The following is a 20,441-nucleotide window of genomic DNA, read 5'->3' as shown; positions in this document are numbered from 1 at the left end:
CCAAGATTGATAGAAAGAGAATGAAATATGTTAGTGTACTCCTAAACTAATTGGTCCTTCTTCTATTGGATTAATTGCCATTGTATATATTTCTTCTCATAGGTATCCTCATGGTAATACTCTTATTTTATGTGCTCCACAAAATCCTTTCATGTGGGTGTACTATCCAATAATATAGAAAATCCATGCTCATCATATGCTACTTGGGCTTCTTTGGTTCCTACATTGTAAGAATTTGTCTTAGGGAAAATTCACCCAAGAACAAGGAGCTCCAGCAAAAGCACAACTGTAGACCAGAAAGAGTATGATCAGAATAACAAGATATTATTCATTCAATATGTATTAAGAGTACACTAGGAGTGCCTATATATAAAGGCCTCTGGTATGCTTCTAGAATACATAGAAGTTAGCATTCATGATAAATCATACAACCAGGCACATGTCCACCAGATATGGATTATCCTCCATTAAGCATAGAAGTAAGTGTGATGATGAGAGGATAAGCCTACAAAGGTGTAGCACACAAAATTTTGTTGTAGACACCATGTGCTAAATTAGGAGTGTGAATAACTATGTTTTCTACATGATAACTCATTGAATGATGGAAACTCCAATGTTGTAGACACCATGTGTTGAATTAGAGTTTCTTACTCCAGTGTTGTCAACATGACAACTCATAAGAGTACGCAAACTCCTAAGTGTCTCACTAAAGAAATAATAAAATAATTCAATATAATAAAATAATGCATTGACCTAAGTAAACTTAAGTAAATTTTTATAAGTAAATTCTTATTTACACCAACATACATAAACCTCCCATGCCAACTTCACATGATTCTCAGCTTTGAGGTGGGAGAAGGTGATCTTTTTAATATCTAAGAAACTATTAACACAAAAATACCTCTCCAATTTCGACAACCAATCATCATTAGTTTCTATATCAATTTTCCCTTTAAAAGTTGGGATATCAAAATTTACCTATACTTTAAATGGAGTTTGCCTGCCAAACTTTGAATTCCTTGGATTGGCCTGCGACTCTTATTTTCCCAACATGTATGAAAATTGTTTCATCATTTATTCATGTTGCTTATTCAATGCATCTTCCACTAGTGTTTTGAAGGATTCTTCCATCCCATCAACCTGTTGTTTTCCATCTGTGACCATGCACATCTCAAAGGAAGATAATATGAAGGATCTTTTGTAGCCAATCCAAACCTTTTGTAAGCTGACCGCATATGATAGGACATATAGGAGCGAACAAGCTTTGATACCACTGATCTAAATTGTGATTTTGGATTACAACACCTAGAATGATACCTACATTATTGTTAATTCTAATACAAATAGAATGATTTTTGGACAAAATATTATGCAAGCCTAAAATTGGTTCATTTCATTCAACATTTGAATCTATACAAGGTATGATGAATCTGAAGGGCCACCAACATCCCTTCAAAAATAAATGAACAGTCCACATAATGTTCATTACAAAAGAAAATATAAAAACTATGAAAACTATTAAATTTTATTTTAACTTTTAAGTCTACTTGTAGAAGTCATAACTTTTAGTATGTATCTTGAAAATGTATGCCACTTATACCATTGGTAAGGTAATCCAATTATCCATCTCCCAATTTCAATGTCAAATTGTGTTGGGAGCTTTCAGGGCCTAGAAATTTCTTAAAGGCCTTTGAAAATGTGAATTACCAAAACTTAGAAAATATCAAAATTTTAGATTTTGATATTTTCCCTTTTCTATTTTTGCTAGCCTCCTTTGGATCATCATGGACCATGTCATGATCACATGGACAACATCTGGGCATCAAAGACAAATCCATGTAAGTTCAGATCACTCTTGACCTGTCTATTCTTTTATGTTAAAAAATTCTTTCCTTCCAAGGGCATTGTGGTTTGGAAGAAGGATATACATGTATTATATTAGATAAATAAATTTATAGCTAATATGGAAGACACTTTTGTGAAAATTATGGATGCATAATTTGAGACATTCAAGGAAAGAATGCAAAGTAGATTCAAGATTCCAAAACAACTAGTGGATGATTATGAGCAAGACATATGCTTCCTTGTGGACTGTGACAAGGTGCATATATAGCTAGTAAGGCCAAGGATAGCATGAGTGAAACCTCTTGGATATGAGGTGAACATTGATGACACAAAAGACATAATTGAGGCTCTTATCAATGAACCAGTGGACCCCAAGTTACCATACTTTGGTATCTATGAAGAAGCTAAGGCTAGAATTTCATTGGAAATCAAACTACCTCAAGGTTTGAAGAAAGGAAGAAAGAAAGTTGAAAATATTCTAAAGGAATCCAAGAAGTCCAGTTCTCCACTTCTGCTGACATAAGGAAAAGGAGATAACATAGAAGAAGAGGAAGGCAAAGAGGAACATGATAGATGAAGAAGAACCTAGGGACAAGGTGCCTCCCAAGAAGAAATATAAGTTTATCATAACTAAACATGCCAAATCCTTACCTTCCTTCTTTACAAGGAGACATGAAAAATCTAGGAATAAGTTGAAACTACAAGATGATGAAGAGGAGTAGCAAGTAACTTTCAAAAGGTCTACCCCTCCTTTCAAGATAGACTCAATAGACTACAAGATGGTGGAGGTATGCCTAATTTCAAGTCTTTCAAGTATGAAACAAGGACCAACGAGGAGAACAGGAAAATTGAAGATGCCCTAGTGGCCAAAATGGAAAAGTGGAAGTACTCTCCTGAGGAACTGACCAAGCAAGTTCCTAATATCATACTGAAAGTAGTTACACCTCAATGGGAAAATACAATCAATGTTGCCAATGACATCAAGGAATAAACTTTGAGACAATTTATGCCAAATCTATCTGACAAGGAAGTGAAAGAATCGTTGAAGAAGAATGAAATAAAGTTGACACCAAAGTTCAATGCATTCCTAATGCTATCCAAAGATATTGAATCCATTTTGCAGTCAAACACAATAGCATGGAAAAATATCTATGGTTTGCACAAGCCTAGTGAGGAAGTTGAATAAATCAATGACAAGGATGGTGAAGAAAAAGATGATGAGGAAAAAGATGAAGAAGAAGATGTTGAGAAAGAGGATGAAGAAAAAGATGATGAGGAGAAAATGGATGATGAAGATGATGAGGAGGATTAGAAAGCAAGTGGAAATATTTTTGACTTTCAGAATATTCAAGAATTAGACCCTAAAAAGATAGTTGTAGAGGTAATAACCTCCCTCCCACTCTCTCCAAGAAAAGCCCTAGTGCAATCCATCTTAGAGAAGGCTACTACTGAGTTAATTGTGGTAAACAATATTCCACCAAGCACCCAATTGATTGTTGGATAAATTCTTCCAAGCGCAATGATGAGAGTTGTCTCCATCACTTCATCTATCGAGCAGTAGGCTCTAGTTTTCACAATTGTAGGCTCTAGTTGTCCATCACTTCATCTATCGAGTAGTAGGCTCTAGGTCCTATTATTTCTTCATTAAGAATTTTTTTTTTATAGATTATATCTACAATAAGTGTAAAGATAGCTTAGTTTAAGCCTCAACCAAGCACAAAATATTTAAGAAAAGGAAAAGAGATTATTCCTTCTGCTCTTTACAAAGAAAAGGGTAAAGAGGTAGAAACCTCCACTGATGAAATTGACTTGGATGAGGATATAGTTATTCCAAATTGGGATACCTCTAACCTCACTCTTGATCAAATGGACACCCTTGGTGAGTTATGGAAGAAAAGGAGCAAGGCAAAAAAAATAAGAGTTGAAAGAAAATAGAGAAATCAACTGCTTGAAGATATTAAGGGCATATTAATTGATGCACTAAGTATAGAGGTTGATGAAAACCAACCAATCTTGGACTAACTTATTGAAATTTTCTGCAAGTATAATAACGAGGTGAATGGACAAGAAAATTTTCTACAGAGGGTAGAAAGGAAGTTTGAAAATAAATTTTTGCAAAAGGTGGCTCAAAAAATAGCCATTGATCAAGTGGAATTGTCCACCATTTATTCTACATTTGAAAACTCTATAAAAAATGTTGTTTCTTTATTTGTGAAGTTGAGTGACACATAAAATTTTACTAAGGAAATAAAGGACAATTTATCTAAGATAGATTTTGACATGAAGGCAAGTGCACACCAGTTGTCACTTGATCCTAGTAGTAGTTCTACACATTTTTGTGAAGATTAGGTATCTAATGGACCTGTAGGAAAAATTGTTAAGGGAAGAAGCCAAGATAAGGGCTACATTAGAAAAAATATAGGGCATTATACTTCCCAACATGGATGTAATGCAAAAACATATTGCACATGCAAACACATTGATCCATGACAATAATTTTTCAATAGCTGATCACATGACGGAACTATAAATTGAGGGGCAGATAGCTTTGCACAATTCAAAATTTTTGCAAGAGAATTGGGACAAGAAAATTTCCATACTTTCAAAGCTACACAATGACTTCCTTTCACATTTTGGATTTACCTTGTAGTTATTCAATTTTGGGATTTGTGTCAAAATCAAGGGGGAATGTATATCATAAGAAAATGTATATATACAAGTAAAATCAAGGGGAAATGTATATATAAAAGTGCATGTATAGAGTAAATACATGTACAACAAGCTACAAAAATAGTTTTGAAAAATAAAAACAAAGTGATTACTGAGTAAATTAGTACAGTAGTCAAAATTGAGTTGGAGACCCAAGCATGTTGATAGCATTAGTTTTGACCTATATTTTGAGTAATCAAAGTTTTAAATATGATAAGTGTTTTTGTCACTAATGTCAAAGGAGGGGATTGTTCACATTAAGGTAAAATAATTTTTCAATTAGTGACTAAACACTTAATCAATTGTTTACATTACTACTGAGTTTGATATGTAGAAAGAAGAGTCTCTCGAGCTTCACAGTGTCTACCAAACATCTAAGATAGATTATAGTGTAATCCATGCTTCATATTGTCTACCAAGAATCACAAGAAGTGTGTAGTGTAAACTAAGCTTAGAAGAGTCTACCAAGCTCCAAAAGTAGATATCAATTACTACTAAGCTTCATAAAGTGTACCAAGATCATCAATGCAAGTGATGAAGATTTTAGTGTTAACCAAGATCTGTAGTGTTAACCAAGCTTATCAGTGTCTACCAAGCTAGTAGTGTTAATGAAATGAATAAAGCTAGTGTTGACCAAGTTTTAGTGTCAACCAAGCCCTTTAGTGTCTACTAATTTCTCCAGTGTTCATTGAGTCATCAAGTGCTAACTGAGTTCGTAAGCTACTCCTCAATGATAAATGTGTACCGAGCACCAACATCAACTGAGTGCCAGAGCTTGTTGAGTTAACAGTGTGTCTGAGTGTCAAAATATCACCCAAGTAGTCTTAAGAGCCCAAATAATACGAATTGCTGACTTAGTGAAGATTTTTTGAATTTGGTGTTGTAGCCAACTCAAAAGGTAATAAATTAGATTGGTATATATGGAATGCATTATATCATATCCAAACATGTAAGTGGGTAACAAGGAAGAAGTAGATGAGTGTGAATTAAGAAGTCAAGGCTACAAGTAGTATAAGGAAAAGAAGAGTCTTATCTATCATAGCAAGGTGATCCATTTACATCAAAGGAATATCATACAACAAACCAAGTTGTAGAGTAGAGACCAACTATTAATTCATCCTAATAGGTGCATCAATCAAATCCTTTAACAAGGTGGACTTAACAATCTTTTTCCAAATCTCTTAATAGAGTGAATACTTCATTGTATTGTATAAATCCTTTCACAATGTGGACTTAATAGTCCTTATTGCTCCTAATAGGGAAGATCACCAAAAATGTTCAATTTTAAGCCTTAATAGGTGAACTTTATACTGCAGTCATAAAACTTGTGGCTATCATCCCCACCCTAGTTTTACTTTCTATTTGGAAGGTTTATGGGTCACCAAATATTGTGTCAAGTGTTATGAATGTTTTACTTTTTCATGCATGCAATTAGATTGTAATAATAGATGAAGGATTAATTGGTGAATTAAGATAAAAATTTATTGATGTCTGGTTTATCCCTCCCCTCTTAATCACCTAGCCTACCTTATATTTCTAATAGGACTATTGTTTTTTATTGTAGGATTGACCCAAATGCTTGAAAAATCTCCTTAAAAGAATGCATGCCAAAAATTTAAATGAAAAAAGGCTACTAACAATTCTTTGCAGGGTTTCCTAAAAGCATAGAAACAAACATGTGCTTGTATTTCCCTTATTTTTATGTGTAATAGTACTACTAATTGTTTACTTTTTCAAAGGAACATAAGACTTGTGATTGGGATCTCTTAGTGGTAAGAAAGTATGCTCTTCACCCTTATGGTGAATCAAAAATCTTGAATCGCCTTTAGATTTTGAAAGCGAGGGGATTAATTGTGCTTCTTGGGATGTTTGGGGGAAGCAATTGGGATAGGAGAGTATGCTCTTCACCCTTGTGGTGAATCAAATATATTTACCCCCAAGAGTTCATCTAATTTATCTTAGTCTACAATCATTTAGAGGGCCTTCTCTTGAGAAATCAAGAGGAATGACCTAAGTGGGGATGAGAAAACTTGCCTATTCTGACTCACTATAACTCAATGCTATCAAGGACACAAAACCTTGGTAGACATAGTGCTTTCCTTTACTTAGTGTGAGTACTTGTGGGATTGGGACCTTGAGGAAAATGCTAGGAAAGAATGCTTAAGGTGCTCTTATGGTTGCAAGGTTTGTTACTTTCCACAAGGCAAGGTGTCTCTTAATTAGGTGCAAGAGGAGTATTACAAATGGAATCCCCTTTCTAAACACCCTAGATTAGAAGATACCTTATTTTTCCACTCAACATCTTGGTGCAAGGATTGGTCCTAGTGGATTACCAAGATCATCCCAAGATTTTACACTCACCATCTATGTCCCCTTGGTTATGCTAATGGCATCTCTATGAAAAAGCTAATATCTCTTATGGACAACCACTTGGTGTGAGGCAAAGGGGCACTGAGTGTGGTCCAAGTTGTTGTGTAATTAACCTTGACTCTTAGGTAGATCTTGCTTGGCATGTTTTCTTGAATGTGATAGACCTATGTAAACATTCTTGCAAATCAAACATCTCATTAGCATTGGTAGGAATTCTATTTGATGTCATAATTGTGTGTTGGAAAGGTTTCCTTTTCCCTTGTCCAACTATTTGAGACATGTGAATTACCCTTACTATTTGTAAACTATACTCTTCTTTGATGAAAATTGAGGTCCTATACTCTTCTTTGTTGATATTGCAATGTTTTGAATATGAATCAAATGAAAGTTAATCATATATGTACTTAGATGAAAGTTAGATGAATATGATATTGCAATGTTTCTCTTTATAGTACTTAGAACAAAAATGATTAGATAGAGTTAAATGTATATGTGATGTGAATTATGAGATATTGGATTTATAGTGCACTTATCTATATGTATTTGTATATTATTTAATTGGGCTACTAATGTTTAAATTGAGTGTGCAGGAAAGTTGAACCACAGAGATAATTGGGAGAAACAAGGTTCAACCTTATGTGAACACAATAAAGCCAACACGAATATTTGGAAGATTCAAAACCTCATTGTATTGTGTTTATTTCATAATGTGATTTGTCATGATTGTTATAGTCAGAAAGCATGATTAATTAGTGACATGTCATCGTGATGTGTAAAGTATTTTATGTGTGTGTGTGTGTGTGTCATTTGACACTTGTATTGTCTATGTGTAAATAACATGTCAAATAGGATTCTTTGGCATGAAGTCACTTAACCTAAGCCTAATCCTCATTATGAAATCAATTAACCCACCTTGTTTAATCCCACATAGGTCTTGAGTTTAGAAACTTACATCTGACATGCATCATGGCACCAACTTGGGAGTCTTGCCTTAGGAATGTAAAGGAGAGTATGGGGGTCTAGTTGGGCGCTGACCTTGGTACCATCCTTATGTGCTGGTGACCTCACCTTGGAGAGTGTTAGGAAGAGTCACCTTCTTGATGGAATTTAGGTTATAATTTGATAGAAACTTTAGAGAGCCTAAAGTGATTCCCAAGCATTAGTTTTGTGAAAATAAGTTACCCACATGGTAATAGTATGTTTGGATATCACCCTCAGTCAACGTACCTACCAATTCCTCATGTAAATCTATTTGTGTAACTTCTTCCTAGATAGGCAGGGTGGCTATCATTTATTTCTAGAATGTTTCGGCTCACTACAACATTCCCATTCTCTTAGTGGTTAAGAAAAAAAATTATTTTTTTAATTTTTTTATTATAAATAATGTATTCGATAGTTGTTTCTATAATTATACCTCTTTGGTTATTAGATTATTCATTTCATGGCATAATCCCATTACCTTTTTCAACTTGTGTAATCAATGCTCCTTTGCCCACTTATATGTTAGTGTTATTAGTCCATCTATCTCTTCCTATGTCATAACTTAGCTAGCATACTTACTTGATTTCCTCCCTCTCACTTGGTTATTCTTATTTTAGGGTTTGCTTTCTATTTTGATAGCTTGTGATCTTATATACTATGTCTTGTTTGGGTAACCATCCATTTACCATTGTCATCATATGTTTCATTAGTTCTTACTGACTTGAGTCACTCACTCGGCTCAACACTGATAGGGCTTATGATGATAATCCAAAATCAATTTATCAGGAAGGGTTGATATATTTTTTAAATCTCCAAAAATTCATTGGGTTTAACTTCAACATCCACTTACAAGTTCTCAATTGTTGACACTTAATAGTTACAATATTCTCTTGGTTATATCTTAATTGAGAAATTTGATCATTACACTATTGTTTTGATATACTTATTAAATATTAGATCATAATAGCATTGCATACCCCTTTGCTTCCGGTCTTTATAGGTTTATCACATTTAGTACCTTTATGTAAAGTCCTTAGCATAGTGTGAAATTGATGTATATTTGTTCAAGAGTCAACACATTCCCAAGTTTATAGGGTTAAATCATATCTCATGATGAATGGAAGGGTAATATTCTAATTTTCCCATGATGTTCATCCAAGATATTCCTCGATATGACCGACTTAAAGGTATCATACAACACTTTCTTAGAAAAATGCCTCAACAATAAATTAAATTAAAATAAAATCACCAATTAAACATAAGTGTGGCCACAATGGTAAATCTTTCATTTTGACAAGTCATGTCCCGAGGCAAAGGGGACCATACCAAGAAATCATCATAGATAATGTTCCACAAAATAACCAAAAGGGCAAAATCAAGAACAACAACAACAATTCAAATTCTCAAAAGCAATGTGGTCATACTCGAGTCTTCTTGAGGGAAAGAAGAGGAAGGGTTGTCCTGGGATTACATGGTAAATCAAAAGTATGCAAAATGATTCCCTTGTATTTTCAGTCTTCCTAAGAATAGGTCAAGAGAGTGATCCACACCCCTGTTACTTAAGGGATTGTCAATTCTTAGAGATTTAGTTCCTTAATTCCTTATGTCTCTTTACCAACCTACCCATTACTATCAAGAATTGTCGGATGTGGTCTAGGGCCCAGGTTTCTACACAAATCACACTAGTGACCCTTTATAAAAGAATAAGATTATGATTGTTTCCCCTTATCTAAAAATATAATGTAACAAGTTACTATCATAAAGATCGATGGCGTTATCTCATATACCTCTGTCACACCGTCTTTCAAGCATCATTCAGATGTATCAATATTTTAAAAATGGTTCTATCATTCAATCACATGTTAGCCTAAAATTATTTTAGGTATTGTTGATAGGATGAGGACCATTTAGTCTTGTCAAGTTTTTGTATCTTTTGAGCTATAGTGTTGTCCAGGAAAGACAACAATAACCGAGTGATAGTTTTTCACTGAGTTGCAAGGTGTTGTTGACTAATGACAATATTTTGCACAGACTTGGCTTGCAAGTTTCATTGGTTGTTGTTGCAAAACCTTCATGCTTTCTGAGTTACCCCAGCTAGTGAGTATATATAGTCATGTTGCCCATCCTGATATGAGGGTGTCACAAGGGTGAAGATTCCTCAAGTGGAAAATACACACTGTAAATGAAATCAATAAACCTAGTTATATCCAGTGTTACTTTCTTTCGTGTGTATGATCCTTTTTTTTTTTTTTTTTTTTTTGTGTGTTGTCTCTGATTATCCCTTGTCTGTCAAGTAGGAGGCTTATCTTATCAGTATCATTGCCAATGGGATCCTTCATGTGCAATTACTTCCACCTAACTATGGAGTCTAAATCAAGATAGTCATGGCATAAAATAATACCCTTTATTGTATAACATATTAGTCATTGCATCACTATACCGCAAGTGGGGGTTTTCTAGTCACAATTTTATAAACTATCTTTGTTATCATTCTCATTTACCCTAGTTAAGAGTATTCTTTCACGAAGGACTAGGGTCTATATTTCAAAAGGGGTTTTGAGTACTTACTGATACCTAGACATCATCAAGATAAACTACAACCCATTTAGTCATGAATGTTCGTATGGTTTTTTTTTTTTTTAACAAAATATTTTCACATGTACTGAGGTCTGTAATCCTTAAGTCTCACAACTATTGAGAGGGAATTACATAGAGCTCCTTAAACATTGAATTTCCACAAGATCGAGGTCAACATCTTATCATATCTTAATCCTTTGTAGTTCTAAATTATTACCACAGTCCATTACTGTTATCAATTTTAGGGTGTTCAACTCAGTTGCCAATTAGTAATAATGCAATTATGAACCAATTTCCTAAGAGGCCTATTTCCTATTTGCAGTATGGTTTTATGATAACTTAGACTAGTACATTTTTTTGTGGACTCATTAATGCCTAGTGTTGCATAACTGGGCTTTGATACCAAAATGTCATGCCCAAACTTTTAGGGCAAAACACTAAGGGTGATATCCAAACAAACCAAATGGTGAGTTAATCAAATTTAAGAAGAATCATACCTCTATGATCTATGGGGAAATGTTTTATGGTCTATATCTAGAATATATATAAAATTGTTAGGAATGTAAGCTAATCTTAGGACAAGCCTAAGTGAGGCAATTATGATAGATCAAGGTGAGCCCTACATATGGAAGTAGCATCCCTAATTATAAAGACTTCTAGGAGGAAGTCAATAGCTAGGGGGGAGGATGTAAGGTCCACACTAGAACCCTACTTTAGATCCTAATGAAATAAATATGATTAGGAGTTAATTAGGTTAAGATTGACATTTTTGTTACTAACAATGATTTATGAGATCCTATTAGAGACTAAGGTAGACTTTGATTATCATAAGGTTGATACCCTATCCAATAGCACTAGGTTGATAATATTAGACCACATGGGAAATGAGACTCAATGAACATAGGTTATGATGACAACAAGACAATGATTACATTAAAACAAAATTGGTTTTAAATTATGATGACATCATTATGAAAACATATTAACAATTTGAGGAATTTACCCTAGAAATTCACACACAAACCCCTCATAATGTGATAAAGGTATATTGTTGGGATGGTTGATATGTTTAACTTGATTGAAGGTTACTAGTTAACAAGTTTGCATATTAGTGATTTTCACTTAAGACATATATACTGAAATCCATTTCATATGTTTCAATGGGTTAATGATTATAGGAATGGTGATAGTATTTAGAACAGTAATTTCATTATGATAAGGAAGATAAATGTTGATACCCATATGGTTGATATTGCAATGTTTTGAATATGAATCAAATGAAAGTTAATCATATATGTACTTAGATGAAAGTTAGATGAATATGATATTGTAATGTTTCTCTTTATAGTACTTAGAACAAAAATGATTAGATGGAGTTAAATGTATATGTAACGTGAATTATGAGATATTGGATTTATACTGCACTTATCTATATGTATTTTTATATTATTTAATTGGGCTACTAATGTTTAAATTTAGTGTGCAGGAAAGTTGAACCATAGAGATAATTGGGAGAAACGAGGTTCAACCTAATGTGAAAACAATAAAGCCAAGGTGAATCTTTGGAAGATTCAAAACCTCATTGTATTGTGTTTATTTCATACTGTGATTGTGCATGAGTGTTATAGTTAGAAAGTGTGATTAATTAGTGACATGTCATCGTGATGTGTAAAGTCTTTTATGTGTGTGTGTGTGTGTGTGTGTGTGTGTGTGTCATTTGACACTTGTATTGTCTATGTGTAAATGACATGTCAAATAGGATTCTTTAGAATGAAGTCACTTAACCTAAGCCTAATCCTCATTATGAAATCAATTAACCCACCTTGGTTAATCCCACATAGGTCTTGAGTTTAGAAACTTACATATGACATGCATCATGGTGCCAACTTGGGAATCTTGCCTTGGGAATGTAAAGGAGAGTATGGGGCTCTAGTTAGGCACTGACCTTGGTATCATCCTTATGTGTTGGTGGCCCCACCTTGTTCAATCCCACATAGGTCTATAGTCCATGTGGTTATATGCGCATTTGAAAGAGACCCCATGTCATGTCAAGGAGTGGGGAAGGGTTTTGTAGTCACATAATCATTTTTGGTTGAACTAAACAAAAATGAACTTGCTAGCCATTGGGAATGGGTTTTTCTTTTATTATGAATATTTTAGATTTGGAGTATAGTGAGTTGTAGAAATATTTATTAAGGGACATAATACTAATTAGATGTTCATGCTAGTGTAGGTGATAGTTAGTGTTGTTAGTAAATATGAATGTGTGATGGGGGATAGTGATATTAATTTATGGAATTGTTGATAAAATTATAAAAAAAATTTAAAGTGGTTTCTAGTAATTTTTTTTTTAAAAACATGTTAAATGGTTGGATTTTATTCATGGTGGATAGTATTTGATACATTGACAATTTAAATTTGATAGGAAACTGTTTAGAAATTAGTAGTCTGCATGTGTGGAGCCTTTTAGATAGTTGTAGTAATTAGTCAAATAGAGTAATTAGAATAGACAAAAAATTACATATAAATTAAATAATAGGCACATCTTACTACCATCAATACTTTATGGCAAAAATAGTTATGGATAATGAATAGTGTGATAAGTTATTTGGGGACTTAATATATAGATTTTATTCATAACATATCACTTGTGATGTGTAAACATACTAAACCAAAGATCACATCAATACTGTAAGAGACAGTATAAGACTATTCCAAATACCTAGAAAAAGGGGGGATTCTAGTGTTTCTCATTATAATCTAACCTATAAAGTGGCACTATAGTTTTGAATAATGATATGTGTAGAGAAATGAGTCATAATGTAATGTTAAAGAAAAGAAGTATCTTGGTTATTCATCTTTTTCATAAACCCTGACTACAACTTGACTGGAGTGAGGAATTTAGTTGCAACATGTAATACTCTAAGCTATCTTTAAAAAAAAAATTGTAGTTGTGTTTTTCCCTAAAAGTTTGGGCACAACAAAAAATCCCCATGTTAGGCATTGTTCTAAGTTGAAAAGATGTGTTTAGTTCATCAAATATAATCTCAAAACATCACTAATGGTCACGTGTCAAAATTTGGTTATCTTTCTATGCTCGCTACATGTTATTGAGATTCTTGCTCACTCTCTCAGCTCAAGTCATTAGTGCTATAAATTATTGAGCACTCTTGACAAGCCACCTATTTTATCTTTGACAAGTGATCATTCTTGACCTTATGAGCTTCAAATCTGAAATGCTTTTCTCATCCTATTAAATGAAGATATTTTTTTATCTCAAATTTTTTTTTACAAGTGAGTGTCTATACACTTAAGTCATTTATTTAGTTCATGTCAAACAAGTAGTATATGCTGAGCACAACATGTATAAGTTAGAGCATGCCGAGTCACTCAAGTGGCGAGCAGATAGTATATGCCAAGTGATTCAAGTGTCGAGAAAGTAGTGCATGCTAAGTCATTTAGATGCTGAGTCACAGTATTGAAATTAGTATATGTTGAGCATTAGAGACTTCAGATGCCAAGTAACATATTTTTGTCATAGTTGTTTGTATTGGCTCAAACTACTATGTAAACCATTTTTGAGTTGACTTATAGATTGAATTACAATATTTTGGTGATAAGAATGAATCTTAAGTGGGAATTCCTATGAATTAAATTATATGCATCCAATCAAGTAAAGGGAAGGTTTAAGTTGAAAAATGGGTGAATCACATCCATTGATTCATACCTAACCCTAAGTCACCTAGGTCTTCTTAAGGAGGAAAAACCCTAAACTTCTTATGAGGATGAAAGGGAATGTATGAATGATCAAGGAGAGTTTTGCATGCGTAAACCATGACATTTATGATGATCAAGGTATGATCTAAAATTGCATTATAGAATCAGTTAAAGAAGAATAGAAGAAGGAAATAGTGAATAGTAGAGAGACATCTAATCAAGAAGGATCAAGAATACATCAGTTTAGAGGTGATTTTTCATCAAGCAACAAAGTGCTAACCACAAGATCAATGTTGAGACATTCTAACAGGTGAATTAGTTAAATCTCTTAATAGAGTAGTCCTAATAGGTTGTATTGAAATCCTCTAACAAGGTGTTTATTTAATTGTGAGGTGAAGTTCTTTAACAAGGCACACTTTTAATAGGGTGTTGAAATCCTTTAATAGGTAAGACCTAATAGTCTTTGTAAGCCTTTAATAGGGTAGACCTTTCACGAGGTAGATAATGTTTCATGATTAAACATTGTAACCTTTATTGGATACACTTTATTACTATAGTAGTGAAGATTTGTGGGTGTCATCCCCACCCAAGTTTTACCTTCTCATTGGAGGGTTTCTGGGTAATCATATATGGTGTCATATATGTGTGAATGCTTACTTGTTTACATTCTTTACATGGTATTTCAACTTACTTATTGAATGTATGAGATGGATGTGTGGTGAATATTTTATGGGTTAAAAGTTTGAACTATTGATTCACCCCTCCCCCCCCCCACCTCACAAGTTTACCTTTCTTATTGTAATTCCAACAATTGGTATCAGAGATTTGTTCTCTAAAAGTGAAGCTTTGCAATTTTGAGGAAAGATCTTGGAAATGGAAGTCTACAAGTCGGGAAAGATCATTGAGAACTAGGAGATTGAAATACATCTCATTCTACATTAGTTGAATGAAGCAAGAGAATATTTAAAGAAATCTTTAAAGAGAAGAAAGGAAATTTCTATTGAGGAGAATGACACATAATACAAAGAGATAAACACTACTAAGGTATTTGAAAATGGAAACTCCAATGAATTTGATGCAATAGTTACAAATTTAATGGAAAAGAATAGAGCCCAAGCGGATAAAATTAGAAATCTAAAGTTAGAGCAAGAATCACAAGCCATACTACTATGTGAAGTGACTAAATAGAAAAAGAAAGCTATGGAAGACAAAGCCATGATTGAAGATGAAAAAAGAGTTTTGACCAAAAAACTAGAAGAGAAATCATCAGAAGTAACTAGGATTGCTAACATACAATTGAAAACTTTGGGTCAAATGATGAATACCAACCATGAATTAAATGCCAAGGACATTGAGATAACAACATTGAAGTTATAGAACGAGAAATTGAGCAATGACATAAAAATGGAAAAGCAATTCACTGCAAATTTTAATAAGCCTAATGAAGCCATCAAATACTTTGAGCAATTGATGAGATCCACTAGATCCAACAATGATACATCAAGACTGGGATACACAAGTATTGAAGAAGGAGATTCATCCAAAAGTGTTGAAGAAAGGAGTAACAAAGATAATAATTCTAAACCTACTTGTCATAATTGTGGTAAGAAATGACATACTGTCAATGTATGTAGGAGCAAGACTATAAATCAGAATGTTAAGAAAAAGAGCATGGGTCACTATCATAAGTGCAACAAACAAGGTCATCAAGCACATGAATGTAGAACTAAGACCATGCATACTCAAATATTTGAAGGATATTTTTATAACTATCAAAAGTATGGACATAAAGCTTTTAAGTGGAGATCCAAACCCATGTGGTCATCAAATAGGCAAACAAAGGCAAAGAACAATGGCAATTTTTACAATTGGGACTATAATGCAAGGTATAGCTCTCACTACTATCAAGAGTATGGACATGTTCCTCAAAATTGTATTAGAACACACTTCAAAAGTGACTACAAAAGGTGGTTGAGTCAAACCACATGTTTTAGCTATTTGAAGATTGGTCACATTAGCTGATATTGTCCAAAAAGATCAAAGGCACCAACTTGTGAGTTCAATAAAGGAAAAGGAAATGAAGATATTGAAAATGTTAGAAATGAAATGAATAAAGAATGGAAGAAAAAGGAGGAGTACAGCACATCAAGTGGAGAATGGATCACTTCATGTAATGGGTTAGGTGATCACACCTCATCAAACTAAGCAATCAAGAGGTATATGGGACTAATATTCAAAAGTTATATCATACATTAATTCCAAAGGATTTAGTTCTAAAAAGATTACATAAGCATGAATAAAGATGCAAGGTTTTATTAGGAATCAAAGAAAAATCTTCCAGTTTTTCATGTTACTTTCATGCATGAAAAATTTCCTATGATTACCAAGTGAAATGCTAGTGGATGTCAAGCTAACAGACTGGCTAGTTTTTGTTGAGCTCGTAATGGTTGTTGAATGAATGGAAATGCTAGTGGATGTTGAGTGAGCCAGAAATTAGTTGATGCCAAGCTTACAGTTGTATAAGCACTTAGCATTAATTACAATATTTCACAAGGGAATTTGATCAATTTCTACTCATTTAACACCATTCAAAATTGAGAGAGAACAAGAAGAGCTAAAGGTGATCTAGAAATTTCATTTCAAGCAAGAATTTGTAGGAGATTTAAATAGCTATTTGACATCATTTCATCAAATTTTGCAAGGTATTTATCATGTGTCGAGCTACACTATTTCTAATTTTGTAAACCCTAGTTTTGTAAAATGGTATCTAGTTCTTTGAAAGCAAAAGTTGTAGAGGGAAAAGGGGTTTTAAATTTTTAGTTGGTTAGAAACAAGGTAAAACAACCTATTTTCAAGGTAAACAAGATACCTCAAGTGCATTAACTATGATAGCACCACAAGTTTTAATGATACAGGATGTCAGAAAATGTTATAATTGTAAGATTGGTATTATTGGTGACATGGAAATCAGAGAATCATATGGAAAACTATGTGAAAATTATGTGTTAAGGGAAGAATTCAAGATCATAGAAAAGAAAGGGTTAACTCATGCCCTAGATTTCCCTAATATTTTCAAAATTGAATGGATCGTGATTTTTTTGAGTAGAATTCATGATAGTTCAGTGTAGTTAGGTAATAGGCCAATTAAAATCATAGAGAGAATAACCCATAGGGTAATAGGGTATCCAACCCTAGATCAGCCAAAGACTATGAGAAGTGAGTCTGAAGAAGTCATTGAAAAGAACATGGGAGCTATGTGGAACAAGAGAGGAACGACCATAGACACCATCATAGATCCTCTAATAGATTTTGTAGTAAGGGTAATTACACATAAATTTTATCAATCAAGCAGATTGAATAGTGTACCATGTGTTGCAGTAGATACAAGCTACAAGATTGTGAAGAAGGATCATACATATGATCTCGTTGAGATGCAGCTACAATAATTGATTGAAAACCTAGGAGAAATAAGGAAAACAAAGAGTGCTCAGTGTAAATTTGGAACTATTTTGATATGTATCTTCTTTAATGTTCATAACACATTTCCTACATTTAGTATTGTTGCATGGAAGAAAAATAGGTCTATTGCAATTCAAATAGGAGAGTTCATTGAACAATTAGGTGAAAATTTTGAGTCAATAATGACTAGTTATTTTGAGGACTTCAAACAATCCATGAAAAAGAGATTAAGGATTCCAGTGTCATTAGCGAAAAAACATTATGATGATGTTTTTTTCCTAGTTGTTGTTGATTACACATTTGTTCAAAATGCAATTACAAGAGTAAGATTGTTGAGGCCATTAGGTTATGAAATAAATGTTGATGAGGCCTCTATAGCAATAACAACATTACTTGTAGACTAAATAGGCAAAGATGCCAAAGCATTTGGTAAATATGAGATGGCCAAATGTAAGATTACTATGGAGTTGAAGACTAACTTTGTCATCAAAATGAACGATAAACTGATAAAGAAACTAAAAGAAAAATTTAGCGTAGGTGTTGAGTAGGAAGATGAAGAGGAAGAGGGTGAAGAAGAAGAAGACACTCATATTCAAGAACCATTTACATTGACACAAGGAAAGGGTGAAGATCAGCAAGAGAAAGAAATAGAGACTATAGAAGCTATTGAGAAAGAAGAAGCCGAGGAAGCACCTATTCCTACTTATCAGAAGAAGAGAAAGGCTAAGGCACAAACAATGACAATACCTAAGAAGGTTGCTAAATCAAGCCAGCCCAAACCTACAACACCTACCACAAGGGCCCGTACACATGTCACTACACAAAAGGCTAAAGAGAAAGCCAAACCTGTAGAGTAGGAAGGTCAAGCACAAAAGAGACCAAGGAGAAAATATATTGCTTAGGCTAAAACTGGTGAGGAAAGAACTAAATCTGATGGCAATAGCCAATTCCAAGTGGTGAGTCATAATCCATCCTTAGATCTAGACAACTTATGTGAGAATGTTAGAAATAATGCAGATTTATCAAGTTTTTCTCACATTGATTTTGAAAATCTTGGAGAAGTTGAAAGAGTTGACCAAAAATGGCATAATTTTTTTAACTTAGAAAGGAAAATTAGGGAGACATCCCTTTCTCAAGTTATGCCTGAACTTAGTAAGGCACAAATAGCTGAAGCCATAAAGAAAGATGTCAGATTTGTTCCTAAATATAGAGCATTTAGCATACTATAGAACAACATTAAAGATGTTGTAAAGAAGACCACACAAATATGGAAAATTACATATGGGCTAGCTACAATTGAAGTAAGAGAGAAAGGGCCTATTGAGGTTAAAGATGATAAAGATGATGATAATAATGAAGGAACAGTTGAGGGAGTTACCAAAATGAATGTAACTAATCAAGCAACAGCTAAGAAAGAGCAACAACACGAACATAGTGTAGAAGATACACAAATGTTGAATGTCAGCCCTCCACAAATAACAAGTGTAAGTATTGAAATTGTCATAGTAAAGGATGTTTCTAATCTCACTATTCAGAACATCAATCCCTTAACAAAGGAAGACTTGAAAAAGATACTTGATCAATCTACACTACAGGCTAAATTATGTAACAACCCTGTATTGGTGAGTGTAGATGAACTTTAGAAATCAGTGACTAAACCTAAAAAGGAGTAGGTGAAAATACAAGAACCATGTACAATCACCCCTCAAGTCACTAGTGTTAGTACACACACATGTGCCACTCCAATCTTAGAAACTATCACTAGTACAAAAACAATATATCACTAAATAAACTACTAAAAATTGTAGATATATGACCAATTTTGATCACATGACCGTTGGTAGTTTATTGTCTGTATTTAATCTAGCAACCAAATTTATGACTAAACTATTTTAATCATTAATTTGGTCAGTGATTTGGTTGTTGATTGTTATTAAATGGTAGTTTATTTGGTAGTTGATTGTTATTGAATAGTAGTTTATTTGGTAGAATTTTTTATAGTATATTTGGTAGTATATTTGGTAGTTGATTTGGAATTTGATTTGGCAGTTAATTTGATACTATATTTTATAGTTGATTTGGTAGTTGAGTTGGTAATATATTTGGTAGTTAATTTTCTAGTTTATATGGTAGTGTATTTGGTAATTTATTTGGTAGTTTATTTAATCATATTAGGGCACAATGGAATCAAACCACCATCCTCCTACTTGTAAAGTAGGTGCTCTTCCATTGAGCTAGTACTCTTTAAAGAATAATAATGTTTTTAAATGCATAATATAAAGATCAAGATAATATTTTCATTGTCAAATTCATTACATGTGGCATGTTCCCCTTGTTATAATAAATTTATTATGTGGCTTGTCTAATAAAATTACATCATTATGCAACATATTTGCAACTAGATCTATGGTAGCCACTTCCTTTGAACTAATATTTTCCCAAAGAGAATGTGGCTTGAATGTGACCCTTCATTCTTCTATGTTGTCACCCATTTTTGATGAATTGTGTTTACAACAAGTAGTAATACAATAAACATCACAAAAAATTATTTACCAACCACAACAAATATTGACCTAAAACTTTTTTCCATAAACAACACTATTCTTTGTATATCAAAATCAAATAGCTCTACACTTATCTTTATAACAAAGTTTATCAAATAAGATAAAATATTCTTATATGTGCATTGATTCATTAAAAAGTTTTCTAAAATCATGACAAGTGACTAGCTTTAAGGATATTCTATAGGATCTATAGAAGAACTAAGAACAAAAGCTAGCAAT

The sequence above is a fragment of the Cupressus sempervirens genome, chromosome 2 (genome assembly GCF_028749045.1).
Source record: "Cupressus sempervirens isolate cs-2001-9-10 chromosome 2, ASM2874904v1, whole genome shotgun sequence".
NCBI lineage: Eukaryota > Viridiplantae > Streptophyta > Pinopsida > Cupressales > Cupressaceae > Cupressus > Cupressus sempervirens.
The sequence above is the reverse complement of the archived record's forward strand: the minus strand, read 5'-3'. Positions refer to the sequence as shown.